This window comes from Chrysemys picta, chromosome 2 (genome assembly GCF_011386835.1).
Source record: "Chrysemys picta bellii isolate R12L10 chromosome 2, ASM1138683v2, whole genome shotgun sequence".
NCBI lineage: Eukaryota > Metazoa > Chordata > Testudines > Emydidae > Chrysemys > Chrysemys picta.
In genome coordinates, this window is record NC_088792.1 from 235,012,438 (window position 1) to 235,032,739 (window position 20,302).

The window sequence follows — 20,302 nt, forward strand, 5'->3', positions numbered from 1 at the left end:
TGTTGGCTCCAGTCCGAAGTGTGGTGGGCTACATAAAAGTAGCTCCCTTCCCTCACACGAATAAAGAGATATGAAAGAAACAGGATCATTGGGTCTATCCAATAAGGGCCCTGAAAGGTGCATGGGTAGCTTCAGGTATTAGAGAAGCTATAGAGAGAGCTGGAAGGCTGGAAAAGAAAACTTGGGACGGGAGCATTGACATTGAGTATACTTATTACGGAGATCACAGAGAAGGTGAAGAAATCTAAGAAGTGAAGGAAGAGGTTGTGGGTAAGGAGGCATGAAGAGGTTGGGATTTGGACAGGATACTTCTTTTTGGAGCTCAAGATCAGAGCTTCTTGCAGAGGATGGGAAGAAACTCTTCTCATTACCATAGTATCTGAGTGTTTCCCACATACTAAATCTAGAAATAATAAGCACCGTCTCTTTCTTCCTTTTCAGCCTGTAGGAGAACTACCTTACTTGGTTCACAGGGTTTGTTTGTGGGTGTATATGGATATGTTTGAAAAGATATTGCGGGAAAACTAAGATAAAGTAAATAAATGTATATATATATAATATCCCAAACTTTTCCACTGTTGTACCTTTATTCACAATGACCCCACACTTCTACATTCAGAGCAGAGAAGGAAAGAGATAGTACAGAGATAGGTGCCAATATAAGAACACAGATAGCTAAATGGATAAATAGATCTGTAGGCTCTACAGGAATAAGGCTAGAGCTAGTGAAAAGCTCTGTTGAATCCTAGTGATTCAGTACATTAGATGAAGATAATTAAACAGCTCTTAGTCATAATCTCTTTAAGGAAAAATGAATTTAAAACTAATGATATGGGTTCTTTTTATACACAATTGTGAATTGCCTCATGCTAGAGACTTGGAGGTCCCTCCTCAGATAATGGATCTTCTTCTAAAACTCTGGACATTCCTTTCATGAAAAAATTAACATATCAGAATTGATTTATGTGCTGAGTATATGATACCTTTAAATAGTTGACTGAGAAGGTGAAACAGTTTGGCCACAACCCAGGCACATCACAACAAAGCTAATATAATTCAAAATCAGGGTGAACTACTTTCTTTTTTTCCTTCTCTTATTTCTCTTAAAATACATAGTAACCTTATATCCATGTAAGAATTATAGCCAATCCTTATTAAGATATGTTCTCCCTTATTTATATCTTAGTCTATACTGACTTATGAAGATGATGATTCTATCTATCTGTGTCAAGATTTTTGGATTTCTCTATAATAATTAAACAAAAGGTTGGTTGAAGTCTCTCTTTGAGATAGTGGACTGCAAATACAGATGGGTCTGAATCAACACCCAAATCTCAATTTTCCCGAGCTTTGTGGTTAGTTCTAATATACCTATAATGTGCAGAACCAAAACACTAGATCCAAATATGCCCAATGTTTTACATCTCAGGCCCATCTCCAATTGTAGTTACACTTTGGGGAATGCTAATTTATTTTTATCGTTTTCTGAAGGTGCCTGTTTTCTCTGATGCATGATTTACACTTTCACGTAGTGTTGGGACCTATTAGGGTTTAATACTGCTATTGCTCTATTATTTTGTCTTATTTTCTTCACAGATTGTAACTCCCTCACATACTAGCCCAACTAAACTTTTTTTTTGGGGGGGGGGGGGGGGGAGGGTAGGAGAAGGACCAATGAGATCTGTAAGCAATTACTATTAAAATGATCATTCTATATTTTTTAAAAATAAATGAGACGGGACAAGTAAAAACTTAGACAAAAAAACCCACTACAATTACCTGTTCAATATTACATTAACAATTTTCTATTGTTCAATTTATTTTATTCAGTAGATAATATTGTTTATAGGGAATATTTAAAATAATAATTTGACCTAGAAGAATGTTATGGTGTTAAGAGTTATGAAGTGGCTCTCTGACACAAAACAGTGCATCTTACCTATCCAAAGTGTGCATCTATGAGCATTGCCAATGACCAGTGGAAAAAATAAGGCACTACCCCACAAACCTCCCTCACAGCTGATATAGTGTTGTCTGCCAGTGGATCTGCCCATGTGATTGCTTTAATGGTGTTTGCATGATGTACAGTTCAACATAAGGCAGGATAAATGCTGCCATTTGCAAAGGGGAACATGCAATTCAGAGCAGTAGTTTCCTGACTCCTCACCCCACTGCTGGGCAATACCCCTTGTCTCCTACACTTCCCTTCAAACAAGGAGTTAGTGTGGCAGGAAAACATACCACACAACTGCCTTACAGATCATAGTCTGCCATGACCCCTTTTATGCGTAATTAAAATGATTTCACTCTCCTACATGCCACACGACAGTGGGGAGTACATAACCCTTAGTTCACTTTGTAGACTCAGGTCCCACAAAATGCCCTTTTTAAAAAAAAATTGTGTGTTTAGGGAGCTATTTATGAGATAATGGAGAAAAGTGATAGTCAGCCTGGGGCTCTAGAGCCTCATGCAGCTCTTTGGCATTGGCAAAGTGATTAACTTTTACATGGTTTTGATTAAGATCCTCTTACTCTGCTTGGTCTCAAACAGAATGAGCAGAGCACTGATAACATGAACATTGCCAGGAACATGTCAAGCAGCACATGAAGCTCTAAGGAACTGGATTAAAGCTGCCAGGCCTCTGCACAGCCTAGAAAAGGGTGAGTAGAGAGAGAGGAGAAACACTCCAAATTTCCAACAAGCAGGAGAGATGGGGGAAGAGAGAACGAGACGAGGGAGGAGGACAAATTGTGTCAGTCACCAAGAGTCTTAAAATAATCATGATACAACAGCCTTAAGGTGCGCTGTGATGTTTACATTGTCTTTAACATGTGATGGTGCTACGTTACAAACAGAATCACAAAGCCAGCGGCAGAAAGTAATGTTAAAAAGTTGTGCTGAAAGATGTTTTGGCTCCCCACTCTGTTCACAAAGAAGTAAGATTCCCTTACACCTTAAGTCTGAATAATCTTGTTACGAAGGACAGAAAAACATCAACCGCCAGTACAATGATTTGGGGTTTTTTGCATCACCACAGTGATAACAGGTGTATATTTTCTGTTCCCAAGCTGTGCTCCATGGAGTACTCCCAGGCACTCCATGGATCTGCTTCTGTCACAGTGGTGAAGCAGTCAGTCTTCAGACAGTAACACTTCCTATTATATTTCAAAAGACAAGGTGGATGAGGTAATATCTTCTGTTGGCGAGAGAGAGCTCTTCTTCAGGTCTAGGAAATGTACTCAGAGTGTCACAGCTAAATACAAGGTGGAACAGATTGTTTAGCATACGTAGTTAACACATAGTTTAAGGGACCATTCAAGGTGAAGTGGCCTGTCAACACCTTTCCAGTCACACGAGCGGGGGAGGGTGAAGGAGTCATCATTCTCAAATGAATTCATACAGAAAAATGATAAGAGACAAAAAAAACCGTATCACCTATGAGTGACCACTTTTCACAATGCAACCGCTCTCTACCTGGCCTTTCAGACCTCATCCTCAAAGGAAACCTGCCCAACACCCTCAAAAGCTGAGCCTAGGAGCCATGGGCAGCAGATATCATAGACAGGGGAAGGCTATGCTCCGCCCCCAAGTCTCCTCCTGCCTGCTTCCAGTTCCCTTCTTGCTCTTCTGTGGCTGAGAGGCTAGGGGGCAGGCAGGCTGGGGCTGGTGTGCACAAGACCCGGGGCTGAGACTGCCTCTCCGCCCCTCTGCTGGGACCATGCCACCCACCCAGCGCGCTGGGGCTGGGGGCGCTCCGCCCAGCCGGCGCATTGGGGCTTGGGGTGCACGGGGGGTTCGGTAGCTGCGGGGGAGGAGAGATGTGCTCTGGTCTCAAGCAGGGGAGGAAGGGTGGAAAGGGAGGGGCAGGGCCTCAGCCAGAGGGGGAGGGGCCAGGGGCTAACCTCCCCCAACGACACGTTCACCCACTGCCCATGCTGGGAGCTTACATTCATAACTTTTCTGGATACTAAAAATCATTGCCTGAATTTGTTCCACTTTGTATTTAGCTGTGACATTCTGTGTATGTCTACTCAACAATTAAACACCTGTGGCTAGGCCATGTCAGCTGACTCAGGCTGCAGGGCTGTAAGGCTGTGATGTAGACATTCAGGCTCAGGCTGGAGCCTGAGCTCTGGGACCCTGTGAGGTAGGAGGTTCCCAGGGCTCGGGCTGGAGCCCAAGCCCAACTGCCTACAGCACAATTGTACAGTCCCGTAGCCCGAGCCCCATAAGTCTGAGTCAGCGGATATGAGCCAACCACGGGCGTTTAATTGCTGTGTAGACATACCCTCTGAGTACATTTCCCAGACCTGAAGAGCTCTATATAAGCTTGAAAATTTGTCTCTCTCACCAACAGAAGTTGGTCCAGTAAAAGATATTACTTCACCCACCTTGTCTCTCTAAAACCATGAGACCAAAACTACACATCTCTACAACAACACCTCATATTAGACTTCAAATCCAGATTTTTGGAGTTTCTGGAGGCGTTTTCAACTAGCTAAACTTAAAAGAATAAGCACCTATCTGTAGTCTGCATGGCTGCTTCTTATTTCCCTTCATCAAGTTTTTCTTTCATGAAAATTCAACCCTAATCAGATTTCCAGACAACACAAAGTGAATGAGACAGAACTAAATTACAAAGTGACCTGCAGAGAACATCGGGGGCTTCTGAGAATACTGGGAGATTCAGCACTGAAAACAAGTTCTATATGCACTGAGAAGACATAAATACAATAGCAACAGAATGAAAGGATTTCACAAGCAGCCACATACTGAATCAAGTTATTTTCATCTTTGACTCCTTGATGCTGTCCTAATATTACCTTTATGAATAATTAAGAACCAAAAGGAATGTGCTTATAGTACAAGGAAATGAGAGGTTTGGAATCCATGAGACAATGTCTAGTTTAAGTGGACTGCAACCTAAAAACATTTGACTACTACAGTTCTAATAAATTTGGTAAGTCCTACCAGCCCATCAGGGCAGGAAACTGCAGATAACAATATATTGCAAAGCAGTTTTTCGTTATTTCCTGTAAATTTAATAGAATCAGAAAGGCCCTCCTCAGAAGAGGAGGCTACTTTGTAGCTGACTCCACTGGTATCACCTAAGAATGGACAATCGGAAATTGGAAATTTGCTCCTTAACTGTGACCTTGTATGCCAAGTTTCAGCAATGTACAAATGTTTACAGCTAGTTATAAACCCTGAAAATAGGGGTTCATAACAGAAATGCTGACAGACTCTTAACTAGGTTGGTGTGAGCGGGCGCCACTATAATTAAATAAATCACCAAGGTTTGTTGACAATTACAAAACTCATTTTGGTTTGCCACAGAGACAAACAAAATTTCTGTTCATTATAATTTTACTGGAATATGATGTCATAACATATAAGCATACTGAAACAATCTGGTGATCTTCTGGCCAAAATATTAATTGCATACTAAAGAGCCCTTGGGGCCTCTTCCTTTTTGGCCATCAAATCCACATACACAAAAACAAATAAAGTATTACTATATGTTGATATTACAGTATAATACATTTTGCATTTCCTGTATTTTTGTGGATTTCCAATGGCATAAATGTTTCGGAGATGGTAAATTTCTTTACATTATCATTGGAAAAAATAAATGCAATCTGAAGCTCAATGAGATTGGAAAGTCTGCTTAGATTTATTCCCCATTTGACTAAGCAGTGATCCCTGCAATATTTTTCCTTCCAGACACTTTTCCAATTCCTTTTAAAAACTATTTATGCTATGTATTCTTACTGCTTCCCTTAATCATTCATCCTATTGTAACTCTGTGTAAATAACTTCTGCCAACACTGTCCAACTCTTACTTAGGTTCCTTGTTCTTGTATTTCACGTCCTTGTTCTTTCATTTGTCCTCTCTATACCCATCAAAAATATATATGGCTCAATGATGTTCTCTCAATATTAATGGCTAATATATTCTCCTCCTATGTAAAGAGAAAGAAATAAGCCCTATTACTACTAAGCTCTAGAAGAGCAGAGGTAAGTGGCATACTCTTCCCCATTCCATATGGCTAGATACAGAAACAAAGGATAGTGGTCAGCAAATAGGGCCACTGAAACATGTGAAGATCCAGAAACCTATAGGAAATCAATTCTGCAGATCTGAGCTGCCCATTGCCAGGGCCTTTCCCTCCAGGCTTCTCTCTAGCCTCTCCTTCCCTGTGTCCACATAGCCAAGCTGGTAGCCATGTGATATTCGCTGCCCAGCCTACAGTTACATTCTGTAACCCTTACAAATGTGAGAATAGTGCCATAGAGAATTCAGGGGAGTCAGAGCAGCATTAACTGTACAGAATTTTTTCTCCATAACATTTGAAGTTCCTCTGGGGAGCAAGTTGCTTAGTGCAGGTGTTCTGTGGCCATGCCCCATTTTTCTAAGCAACCCATTAGCCACATGGATCTCTTGCAGATGTGAGTGAAGAAGGATAACATCCAGTGTAGCCACATTCCTCTCTTCATAGCCCTCCTTATGGTTATTTCCACAGGTTTACTCCCACACATGGGAGCAAAGGGGCCCTCTTTCCCAAATACAGACCTATTCTGTTTAACGTCATTAGAGAATTAAAATCCACTAACTCTGGCATCCTCTTCTGGATGATCTATTTCTACAATATCATTTTAACAGTAAAACAAGGAAGACGCACCACTATATTCCACATATAGCCTTGCTCATCCATTACTGAGTGGAAAGGTAATTCTCTGAAATTCACATTCAATAGTTTTGTTTATACAGCACAGAATTGTTTTCTCTTTTCCTAATGTTGATTTCCCCTACACCATATACACAGAATTACAGAACTATATGAATCATCTCTACTCATCCCAGATTACTCTCTCCTTTCAAGGTCAGACTGAAAATTAAAACTTTAAGAATTTATAATTACCAGTGTGTTATCAATTCTGTTTTTCCCCCCTAGTTCTTCTACCATAATCAGCCTGTGAAATCTGTATTTTGATCTGATCCTGGGAAACCCACAAGTAACAGAATACCTATGCCAAAAGTTAAAAACAATAATTGTGATGCTCAAGTATGTGAACATATAGAGATTCAAAGTTACCTTCATTAAGGAAGCTTTCAAAATAGGCAGAAAAAACAACATAAGACCCTTCAAATTTTCAGAAGCTTTGAAAAAAGTCACCTGAGTATGCAGAAATTATTAAGGAAATACTAAGTATTTTTAAATCAAATTGTGCACAGAATATGCATTTTAAAAACTGTCCTCAAATATTTGTTATCCACAGTTTAAGTAACCACTTGACCTGACTCTGTGTCTCAGCTTTTCAAAAACTGGCTTCTGGTTTTCCAGTCACAATTCTGCACTTTCAAAAAATCTGCACCCATATTCCTATGTTCGCAGTGAACTGGAGGTTCAAATATTAGCTTTTAGGCATCTAATTAAATCCATCATTTGCACTCACAAATCTGGGAGACTATTAATAGGGGCAAATCAGGTAATTTGACATCTAACTACCAATACTTGGTGTCTGCTTTTAACTGTGTGCAGAAAACTGTGGGCAGAGGCCAGAACCTCAGCTGGTGTATACAGGTGTAATTCCACTTACTGCAGTACAGCTAAACTGATTTACAACAGCTGAGGATCTGGCTGATATTTTTGGTGGGCACAATCTGCACTTACTAAAAGGAAAAAGGCTGAAAATCTATGTCCCTTAACTATGAATTGTGTTAAAAGCAAAACAATTTTCTGAAAATTAGATAAGTATTTACTTGCTATATCAGAATGTAATGAATATATAAAAACTAGAGAATTATTATTTAATTTATAATCACACTTTCCCAATGAGGAAAAGCTAAGGAATAAACAAATGAGGCATTATTTAGTGGGGAATCATGGAGTATCAGGGTTGGAAGGGACCTCAGGCCATCATCTAGTCCAACTCCCTGCTCAAAGCAGGACCAATCCCCAGACAGATTTTTTCCCCAGATCCCTAAATGGTCCCTTCAGGGACTGAACTCACAACCCTGGGTTTAGCAGGCCAATGCTCAAACCACTGAGCTATCCCTCCTGCAATCTTTCAAGTGATGTTGGTAACAAACAGACAACAACATTATCATGCACATATAACAAATTGTGTGACACAGACACTAGACTGAAATGAAATTTTAATACTGCATATTGCCATTCATCATTTCTCTGCTAGCAAAGATAAAACATTTAGATAGGCAATGAGCAAAGGCCAACTCATCAGAGCTATCACCAGGACCAACAGAAAATCATGGACAGTAAGAGTCGAACACTTTAAAAAACACACATTACGTTCATGGGTAATACAATGCTCATGTTGTGCCAGTTGCATTGGCTATTCACTGTTGAAATGCATATTAAGTCCAGAATCCTGCCCTCCATCTCCCTCCAGAAGCTGATTCAGCACACTGAAACTGAATGCATGCCTAACGCAGAAACTGCACTTTTCAAAGTGGCAGTAATGGCTCCATGCCTGCCTGGATACTATTTAAAAAACACAGAAAAATAGAGCAAGCAGGAGGGGATGGAGGAGATGAAAAAGTAACGAGATGAAGTAAAAAGGAAGAGAACAAGGGAAAACAGCAAATTATGAACGAGAGCTTCTGATGCACTGATGAAAGAGTGGCATGTAAGCAGAAAACTTCAAACAAAATATAGACATTCCCAATTTAAAAGTTACCTATCCTCCCACATTCTCCTGGTCTAAACTTGGTTTTATTCTAATAGTTGATTGGGAATCTTCCTGTTTTATGTCCCAACACCTACATGTCACTTCTGAGTTTCCTTCAAACTTGTTAAATATTTTTCTCCTTACTTTCTCTTTTATGCTTGTCTCACTGCAAGCTTCAGCTGCTTTTTCTGAGAAGGCCCCACCTGCACTAAAATTATAACCGAGGCAGGGGAACACGGACAATAGAATTGTCCCCTCACTCAGTTACAAATAGTTAAAAGTTGTAAGTGTGTCCCCATAACAAGGCTAATACCATGGACATTCCCAGGCAGGAATCCCCACTACCCACGTCACAGATACTAAGGATAGCTGCTCTGTCTCTCCTGCCATGTAGAGAAAAGACTCAATAGCTAGGAAAGGAGGCAACACATCTTTACAGTCCCAACACCCAAAACGATTTAGGAAGGATAGGGAAGGATACTTGTGCTGAGAGAAGGTGTATGTGTTGAGAGGAAGTTAGAAGAGTGGCTGAGGTCATTTTGTGAAGTACGGAGGAGGAGGATGCACTGTATGATGGAGAGTTGTGGGCAGGAAGCACTTTGACTAGGAAGGGGAATTTAGCAGATTAAGGGTCAAATTCTCAATGGCATGCAGCTTGTTTGACACAGCTGAGGTGGGAGGCAAAAGTGGTTCTAAACTACCTTTCTATCACCCCAAGTCCTGCGGGCAGTCAGGGGCTAAATTGGCATCTGGAACAGTCCCTTAGGGACCATTCTGCAGATTCACTCTATGCATGCCTCCTCCTGTTCCTGACATGGCTTTTCCCTGCCCCTTATGCCAGATGGAATAATCTTTAACTACCTATCTAATGCAGAGCAAAGGCTTTAACCATGCTACCTTACCATCCACAGTGGGTTACAATCAATGAGTGTGGGAGTGCTAGAAGAAACTGGTAAGCAGTATGTTGAAGTGTGAGAACTGAAGGGGATAAGGGGGCTAGAGAGGACAAAGTTGCAATAGTAAAGGCAGGAGATGATCAGAACATAGACTAAGGTTTTAGGGAAAAGAACCAACAGAAATTAGCAACGGCAATATGAGGGAAAAAACAGAGAGAGAGAAGAACAAGGTTGCCTGTCTGGTTCCTGCTCTGGTATTTATTTGAGCATATTGCCTTAGTTTACTTTTGTTAAGGTGCCTATAAACCAGAGGCACCTAGAAATTAAAAATTATTTTTAAATAATCTTTGCATGAGATTTTAAAATGCAGGACTCCTCTTCCATTGAAAGAAATGTATTAATGTGAACAGGCATTGAAGTTACAAAATTCTGCCTCTAAAACCATCTTTACCAACAATAAATGTTTGTTTCTATGGATCTGAAAGGGAAGAATGAGAGTGAGTGAGAGAGAACTTGAAGAATAAGTATTTCTGCAAGGGCACAGAATTCTTATATCCAGTGGCGAGCTGGAGCCAGTTCGCGGGAACCGGTTGTTAAATTTAGAAGCCCTTTTAGAATCGGTTGTCCCGCGTGGGACAACTGGTTCTAAAAGGGCATTTAAATTTAACAAGCGATCCCCTCCGCGGCCCCAGCTCACCTCAGCTCTGCCTCCTCCCATGAATGTTCCGCCCTGCTTCTCCTTCCCCCTGCTTCCCGCGAATCAGCTGTTCACACGGGAAGCCTGGGAGGGCTGAGAAGCAAGCAGGCTTCCCGCTCAGGCCCAGGAAGACGGAGCTAGGGTGGGGGGAAGAGGAGGGGAGCAAGGAGGGCCATGGGCTCGGGCCAGTCTCCAGCCCTGCCCGGCTTCGGTCGCATCCCTGCCCGGCCCCTTGTCCCTGGCCACTCGGCTCCTGCCAGGGCCCTCCCAGGCTGTAGCAAAAACTATATTACACAGGGGGTATCTCTAGTTAGGGTAAGCCCTTTGCAGAACATCTTTCTGCCAAGGTTTGCCACACCCACCTGGGGAAGTAGCAGGCTCCTGTTTTCATCAATAACTAAAGAAATCACAGACCTCAAGGGTGCAAGTGAATTAATAAAGCCATGCCTCATGGTTGAAGATCAAAGAATCATAGAGTTAGAAGGGACCGCAAGGGTCATCTAGTCTAACCCACAGCAAAGATGCAGGATTTGTTGTGTCTAAACTGTCCAAGACAGATGACTATTCAGCCTCTTTTTGAAAATCTCCAGTGAAGGAGCTTTCACAACCTCCCTAGGCAGTCTGTTCCATTCTCCTTACAGTTAGGAAGTTTTTCCTGAGATTTAAAGATGACTGAATTCACATTACAGCATCTAAATGAAATATATATATCCACCTGGCGAGGCCTGGTGAATATGAGGATAGTCTGCCACATATCAACCTGCCAAAACTTTCTACATTGGCGGACTCCCTCTCAGCCCAAGAAATTGCCATACCTTCAAGAGAATAAGCCTTAATTCCCCACAGGACAAGGAAGGCCCTTTGTTTTGTAGGCTTCTCCAGTACAAGAGCAGATACTGTATCCTGTTCTGGTCACACTATCTCAAAAAAGGTATCACAGAAACAGAAAAGTAATGAAAATTATCAGTGCATGGGAAGTCTTCCATATGAAGAGAGGATATTGGACCAGGTTAACTACTGGTCTGATCCTAACTCAGCATTGCACATAAAACTGAAATATCCAGCCAAGCATCAAGTTTCCTTTTATACTTGAAATTCAGGAACAATTCTGAATTGCCGCCGAAGCCCCGGACATGCCACCCCCTTCCATGGGCCGCCCAAGCACTAGCTTGCTGCGCTGGTGCCTGGAGCCAGCCCTAGGTCTATGGGTAGGTCACAGTTATGAGGAAGTGGATCAATGATAATTAATTTCCTCCAAAATCAAAACAACAAAACCAATTATTCAGCATTAAAACACAGAAGAGAATGAGTTGCTTCCTTCTGGGTTTCTTCTCTACTGGCTCGCCAAATTCTCAAAAACAAGATCCCACCCAAGATGAATAAAATCCATTGTGCTCCTTTTTATAATCCAGTATGAAACTGTTTGTCAGAGCTGTCCTCACACAATTTTCTATTATTTTTATTAAGTTGTGAATCAACTGAGGTATTATTTAATTCATAGATGCAGAATTAAAATTTTACGAGGCTACAAGATACCTTCATTCTAAATAAAGGAAAACAAATTGTAAGTGCATTAAAAAGAAAATCCATTCTAGAGTCTTAAACTTCTGCCAAAGAACTTGTGCTTAAAAAGAATCTGCATGTCCATTTCTTACATAGCCAGTTTAACAATGATGGAAGTGAATGCAATTTTGTGAAGTACACCAATAATAAATAAGAATTTATCAGCTTCACTTGAGCATTACATTTACTTCTGAAAAGTGTTCAGTTAGAGTGATGGCTTGCACAGCATTAATTCTGCAAATCTCGCTGATTCCAGCTGTTAGGTACAATTTAGGTACTGCATCTGCAGCCCTATTTGCTTATAGCCAGTTTTTATTTCTGAATTCATTATTTAATTTGTTTTTAGGGATTGGATTAATTTTGAAAACTGCATGCAGGTATGAAGTAAAAGAACAAAATTGCTCAGCAATCTGCATGAGGCAAAAATAGGGCAATAAAAAGATATGAAGTGTTATGTTTATCAAAATGCTTCTATGTCTGAATGAGTGAGGTCTGCCATTCCTGGCACATTATTTAGGTACTTTTGGAAGAAAGAAATCTGTTCAGTATGGCTTGAGAGAGAAAAAGTGAAGTGAAAAACAACAGTCAAAATCAAGAAGAGAGTAGGCTACAGTGCAAAATGTTATTAGCCGTTGGAGAAGCATTTTTATCCATCAACCAAAGAACTAGGAAACAATGAAAACGGTCTCCAATTGCAACTCATTCTTGAGTACAAAATAGCACAAGCAACGTCAACAACATAACAAGAATATTCCCTATAGAAGATGAGGGCAATAGAAAAAGTCAAGTCTACAGTGCTGAAAGGGTGAAGGGGAAGGTAAATATAATGAAAAGAAAATGCTCCCTTCTATGACACAAAAGTGGAATAAAAGAAAAAATGATAATGAAACTGTGATGTGCACTGTATATTTAAAAGCTAAAGCAGACATTTAGAACACAAACATCTCAGGCTCTTATCTACTTGAGCTCATACAATTTCCCATGAACTGTATTACTCACTAATCTTTACAAGCATGCAGACTGGGTTACTGAGAATGTCTTCCAAATACTCATTACAGTAAAAGAACATAAACAATGTTGCATATCTCACTGCAGTATCATTTTCTTCCTACATAAGAAATTCACATTGAAAAACCATGGCACTTGCCAACATGGTGACTAAGTAAATTAAAGGATGAAGTGCCTCACTCATTTAATTCCATATGTTTCCTCTGTTAATGTTACATGTAGAAATTATGTATCAGAGGGGTAGCCGTGTTAGTCTGAATCTGTAAAAAGGATTGTCTTGCATCTGATGCAAGTGAGGTTCTTACCCACGAAAGCTTATGCTCCCAATACTTCTGTTAGTCTCAAAGGTGCCACAGGACCCTCTGTTGCTTTTTATGTAGAAATTCAATCGTATGACTTAAAAGAAAATTATTTACATTATAACTGAAGTAGATAAAGTAAAAAGAGGAAAGTTTAAGACAAGTTTTTCCTGCTCATCAGCCAAATGTAAGTTTATATAACTAAAATACACTGGGGTAAATTTTGTTCCCACTTACAGGAATGCAAGCCTACTGATTTCAAGTTGCATTAATGCGAATGAGAGAAGAGTTTGGCACATCATCTTCTACTTAATAGCCTAAGGACTGTAACTTGCACTGCATTATACCTCCACAACCAATACAACCCAACATCAGTTCTTGCCCTGAATATCTTACTGATTATATCATGAAGAGAGGTTCATAATCCTGAGATACAGCCAGTCCTGTCCATGTGAAGTAGAGAGCATCTCATGATGTCCAGCACTGATTCCACCACCATGTTAAAAAGTAATACTGATGGGCTCCAAAGGAAGACTTCACTCCTACTTAAAAGAAATTAGTTGCCATTGTTGCACACCTGAAAGGGCACAGAGGAAGGAAAGCTGGAAGGATAATAGTAGAGTCCCTCTGTGCTCGGATTCTTTTCTATACAGAAATTTAAAAAAGGTGATAATTCCTATGGCTTTTCATGTACAGTAGATAAAAACAAAATTCTAATTTCTACTTCAATCCTTACAATTTTCGAATTCTAGTAGGCATAGGTCTGGAAGAAAATATGAAATTGTTGCTGATAACATTTGGAGATGACACACACACATTACTGGAGTGGCAAATGATGACAAGAACAGGCCACTTATACAGAGCAATCTGGATCATTTGATAAAGCAGGCACAATGCAACAATGCGATTTAGTACAGCCATATGCCAGGTCATATATCTGGGAACAAAGAATGCAGGGCATAATTCTAGGATAATCGGGGACTATATCCTGAAAAGCATGGTGGAGAACAATAACAAAGCTTAACAATAGCTCCCAGTGCCATACTGTGTCTAAAAGGGCTAATACAATCCTTGGTTGAAGAAACAGGGCACTATTGAGTAGGCGTAGAGAGGTATCTTTAATAACATTGCTAATCTTGAATTAGTGCAAGAATTTTTAATGAATCTGTAAACTCAGGGGTTGTACCGTATGACTGGAGAATTGCTAATGTAGTTCCTATCTTTAAGAAAGGGGAAAAAAGTGATTCGGGCAACTACAGGCCTGTTAATTTGACACCTGTAGTATGCAAGGTTTTGGAAAAAATTTTGAAGGAGAAAGTAGTTAAGGACATTGGAGGTCAACGGTAATTGGGACAAATTACAACATGGTTTTACAAAAGGTAGATCGCGCCAAACCATCCTGATCTCCTTCTTTGAGAAGGTAACAGATTTTTTAGACAAAGGAAACACAGTGGATCTAATTTACCTCAATTTCAGTAAGGCATTTGATACGGTTCCACATGGGGAATTATTAGCTAAATTGGAAAAGATGGGGATCAACATGAAAACTGAAAGGTGAATAAGGAACTGGTTAAAGGGGAAACAACAACGAGTCATACTGAAAGGTGAACTGTCAGGCTGGAGAGAGGTTACTAGTGGAGTTCCTCAGGGATCGGTTTTGGGGCCAATCTTATTTAATATTTTTATTACTGACCTTGGCACAAAAAGTGGGAATGTGCTAATAAAGTTTGCGGATGACACAAAGCTGGGAGGTATTGCCAATACAGAGAAGGACCAGGATATCATACAAGAAGATCTGGATGATCTCGTAAACTGGAGTAATAGTAATAGGATGAAATTTAATAGTGAAAAGTGCAAGGTCATGCATTTAGGGATTAATAACAAGAATTAATGTTATAAGCTGGGGACGCATCAGTTGGAAGTAACAGAGGAGGAGAAGGACCTTGGAGTATTGGTTGATCACAGGATGACCATGAGCCACCAATGTGATATGGCCATGAAAAAAGCTAATGCGGTCTTGGGATGCATCAGGCGAGGTATTTCCAGTAGAGATAACGAGGTGTTAGTACCATTATACAAGGCACTGGTGAGACCTCATCTGGAATACTGTGTGCAGTTCTGGTCTCCCATGTTTAAGAAGGATGAATTCAATCTGGAACAGGTGCAGAGAAGGGCTACTAGGATGATCTGAGGAATGGAAAACCTGTCTTATGAAAGGAGACTCAAAGAGCTTGGCTTGTTTAGCCTAACCAAAAGAAGGCTGAGGGGAGATATGATTGCTCTCTACAAATATATCAGAGGAATAAATACCAGGGAGGGAGAGGAATTATTTAAGCTCAGCACCAATGTGGACACAAGAACAAATGGATATAAACTGGCCATCAGGAAGTTTAGACTTGAAATTAAACAACGGTTTCTAACCATCAGAGTGAAGTCCTGGAAGAGCCTTCCAAGGGGAGTAGTGGGAGCAAAAGACATATCTGGCTTCAAGACTACGCTTGATAAGCTTATGGAGGGGATGGTATAATGAGATTGGTCTTTGACTATTAGCGGTAAATATGCCCAATGGCTTGTGAGGGGATGTTAGATGGGGTGGGATCTGAGTTACTACAGAGAATTCTTTTCTGGGTGTCTGGCTGGTGAGCCTTGCCCACATGCTCAGGGTTTAGCTGATTGCCATATATGGGGGTCAGGAAAGAATTTTCCTCCAGGGCAGATTGGCAGAGGCCCTGGGGGTTTTTCGCCTTCCTCTGCAGCGTGGGGCATGGGTCACTTGCTGGAAGATTCTCTGCACCTTGAAGTCTTTAAACCATGATTTGAGGATTTCAGTGGCTCAGACACAGGTTTGATACAGGAGTGGGTGGGTGAGATTCTGTAGCCTGCGTTGTGCAGGAGGTCAAACTAGATGATCATAATGGTCCCCGATGACCTTTTGGGGTCCCTTCCAGTTCTATGAGATAGGTATATCTCCATATATGATTCTATGATTTAATGTTGCCCTACTGGAATTCACCCCATTCAGCAACCCTCTCCCTTCTGTTTCACCTATATTGTAACCAGGCCAGATCCATGCTCTCCGGCATTAGTTTTAAAAAAACAACAACACAAGATTTGTCATAGCAAAGAGACTCAACCAAGATTGAGAGAGGTCACTGTCTAGAGCTTAACCTGCTCTTTGGCCACAAAGGCCTGGAAGTCCACAAGATGAAGGGTTACAACTGCAGTTTTGTAAGCTCTTTGATCCAAATGAATCTCAATGCCACAGCTCAGAGCCATGTGCATTCAGCCAGTCTTTGCTCTAGCAATAGCTACCTCAAACTGTCATTTTGGGGGTTGGAAGTGTAGCTGGGAGCATTCTTGGGGAGGAAATACTTTTTCTCAACTGCCTTCAAGAGGGGAGCAGAGGTCTCAGGTATCTTCCCTACCACTTTGAGCAAATCGTCCAAAATAAGGCAGAAGGACACCACACCACAGTCTACTAAATGGGATTTCCTGGCTTGTGTACCTCTCAGTTGAGAGCCTTGAAGATAACTGAACTGGCACTAATTCAAAGTCAGCCACCTTAGCCTGATTCTTAAGAAACTGAGGGAAAAATCAAATCCCTACATGTGCAGTTACTCTCCTCTTCAATACAGATATATTTGGCATGATCAGAAGAGTCCTATGGTTCATCTGAGTCCAAGTGGCAGCTTTTCCCTCCCTGATCATGACCCTGCTCTTACATAGGTAACTGATCCTGATGAGTCTACACAGAAGCCTGGATTACTGACAGTGCTTTGAAAGGTGCCGATACTGGCTTCACAGAAGCTACCTGAGGCTGTAAAATCTTTCCCTGGGAAACTCTGAAGGGTATTATGGGGGAAGATGTTCAACCCTGGCCCCCTCGAAACGCAGGCCTAATTTACATCCCACCCACTCCCCTGACCTGGATCCTGACTCCACAGAGAGCTCTGTGCAGGATTCTGGGAAGGGGAAGGGACAATGCTGACAAGGCAGTTAACCATACCCCTTCTTCCACACACATTGTTCAACCCCAAGTAACTTGACTTTTAAAAAGTGGCTTATGTGCACAAGCAGTAATTACAATATAGTTGGAGTTAGTAGTGATCTCTATATTTAGGCTGCATAACACCTCCTACTAAAGATCCTTACAACCTTTCTGTTAGAAGCTCTAACACTTCCACTCTTTGCAGCAAACCTTTGAAATTCAGCAGAGGCAAAGCCCTGGAGTTAGAGACATGCCTTTTGCTTTTCCCATGAAATGCCATTCAGGTTTTTCTGAATTACGAACCATTAAACACTGCCTTTCTCTTGCTTACATCACTCTGGAAAATTTTGGCAGCCTGTCGACATAAGAACTCAACTTTTACATTCTAAAGCTGGTCCCATGCAACTACCAGAGCAGCAGCAGCTCTAGTAGCAACAGCACTGCACTGGGAATGCCTGGATACCACCAGAGCAGCTGCAGCAACAAGGGAGATAGCCGGACAAGGTTTCCCTCATAACACAAGGATTCAGTGTCCCATTCCCCCTAACCAGTTTTGGGGGCACCACATGGAACAGGAACCCCCCACTTCCCTGTGTGTAGTGGGGGGAGAGAGATTGACTACCTTCCAGATATAGTACATGGCACCAGCAGTCCATCCCAATCCCAGGATAGCAGCCTTCTCATGCTGTCAGCTAACATAGACAGTCCTGTAGTAGAAGTCTGTGCTACAGTGCCGAAGGTTCAGGGTTCAAACCCTAGTGATGATGCCTGCTGGAGGGGTTGTACATAACAGCATTTGTTTTTATCCTTTTCCTTAAAAAACTAGGAAATACATACATTAAAAGAACATTATTTAGCTTGCAAATTCAAAACACTGGAAAGTCCATGGAACCTTAATTTGGCACATGCATTATAAAACAAATACTTTAGACATTTTTACTCTAAGGCTTGGTCCACACTGGGGCGGGGGATCGATCTAGGAAACGCAACTTCAGCTACGAGAATAGCATAGCTGAAGTCGACGTTTCCTAGATCGAACTAAGTTTACTTACTGCGGGTCCACGCGGCGCAGGCAAGCTCCCCCGTCAACAGTGCTTCCTCCTCTCGGCGAGCAGGAGTTCCGCAGTTGACGGAGGAGAGCTTCTGGGATCGATTTATCGTGTCCAGATGAGACGCGATAAATCGATCCCAGAAGATCTATCTCTACCCGCCGAATCAGGCGGGTAGTGTGGACCTAGCCTAAGTGACTTAAGAGCCTAAGTCCCATTGAAGTCACTGAGGGTGTGTCTACAGAATTAAAAAAATAACCACGGCAATGAGTGACAGAGCCCAAGTCAACTGAATCAGACTAGTGGCGGGCTTGCGCTACTGAGCTAAAAATAGTAGTGTAGACATTCCCAAATCAGGCTGGGACCCAGACTCTGAGCCCCTCCCCCTCGCTGAGTTTCAGAGGTCCGGCTCCAGCCCAAGCGGGAAAGTCTATACTGATGTTTTTAGCCCCGTACTGGAAGCCTGGGTCAGTTGGCCCAGACTCAGACTCACTGCAGTGGATTTTTTTTTTTCCTGCTGTGTAGGCGTACCCTTAGGCATCCCGGTTGCTAAGTACCTATGTCATTTTTCAAAATAGGACCTACACACTTTTGAAAATTTTATCCAGTCATTAATTACATGATTACATACTACTTTTCCATACAACCACTGCCTCATTCAGCAAACACGGAGGATACACCAGGGGACAGAATCACAGCTGTACAGGCAATCATAACTCTCATTTCTTAACTTTCAGGGGCTGGACTTTTCAACTTCAATAATATCCTTTTAACTTTTTAAAATGTAATAATACAAATATACTTAATACTGCATATATTCTTGATGATTGATAGGTTAAATTCACAGTATAGATACTACAGAAAATCCCATTGAACGATAGTAATAGCACTGATTAATCATAATGATTCCATTCATACTGTATCAGGTCAAGCAATACAGATGCTCACTGACTTATGCAAGGCATTCCATTACGGAATGCCTTGCATAAGTTGAATTTTGCGTAAGTCGGAGACGTATACCCGACAATTATGCAAAAAAAAAAAAAAAAAAAGCTTACAGAACTTTTTCCTGTAAGTGCGGGTTTGTGTAAGTTGGGGAGCGTCTGTACACATGAACGCAGCACAGCCTAAAACTGTTTTCTGAGCACTGTGATACTTTGTTATAATGGGATGAGCGGAGTGTAGAAAGAGGGCTTTCACAATGAATTTTGTGGCTTTTGTTGGTTTAAGTCCTTCCACAGCGGGAGCCGGGTTTTCAGACCCTATCTACTTTTCAAAGTATTTTTTTAGGATTTAATAAACTACAGAAATTAACTGTTGCCTGTCAAAAATTTTATTACAGAAGTACATAAAGTACTGCCTTTTTCTGACAGACTTAGGCAAATGTTTTCTACAGCTGCCTGTCCTAATCACCATTGTCTAAAGTGATAGCTACTGGCAATAGCAAAGCTCATCACCTGCAGTCTCCCTTGTCACTGTACTCTACGCACAACAATCTTAAGGCAAACAGATGTTTCTGCCGTTTTAAACCACAGGAAATGGCCTGACTTTCTCCCTTTTCCTTTCCTAGAAAGGAATACTAGCAAAGAAAAACACTGGCACAGCTGTACTCAACACTTTCCTTATAACAATGTATCTGTGTGGGAGCCATGTGATGACTGCAAATACGGAAACAAATAAGCCGGGGGAATAAAATGTAGTATGCAGAAGAACAACAAAAAATAATTCACTAAAAATCAGAATCAGTGGATTTTATATTAAGTTGTTGCATTATAGGTAGACTAGATTACTCAGGGGAATAGCAATGAAATATACAAAAGCCTTCACTACTAGATCACCAGTAAGAATCCTGTCTCGTTTGGTAATGTCCAAACACCTATGTGAAACGAGTCGGGGATCGCAATCCAATTTCAAGTGAACAAATGTCCACATCACCAAAAATCTCCACCACAACTGGCATCAATGTCAGATGTCAGGGATTTGAATGGAGCATAATGACTAGGTTGGAATGGACATGGTGACTAAATTACAGCCTTATTTTTTTAAGGAGGTCTTTCCAGGTCAGGGTTGAGGCACATAAGTGAAAACTCATAGTACTGCTGCCTAT

General features: G+C 41.2%; 1 protein-coding gene across 30 annotated transcripts in view; it reads right to left on the bottom strand.

Annotated features, from left to right (window-relative positions):
• STAU2 (staufen double-stranded RNA binding protein 2) overlaps positions 1 to 20,302 on the bottom strand; it is a 226,220-nt gene that overhangs the window by 173,165 nt on the left and 32,753 nt on the right. The gene's annotated exons all lie outside the window — the stretch shown is intronic.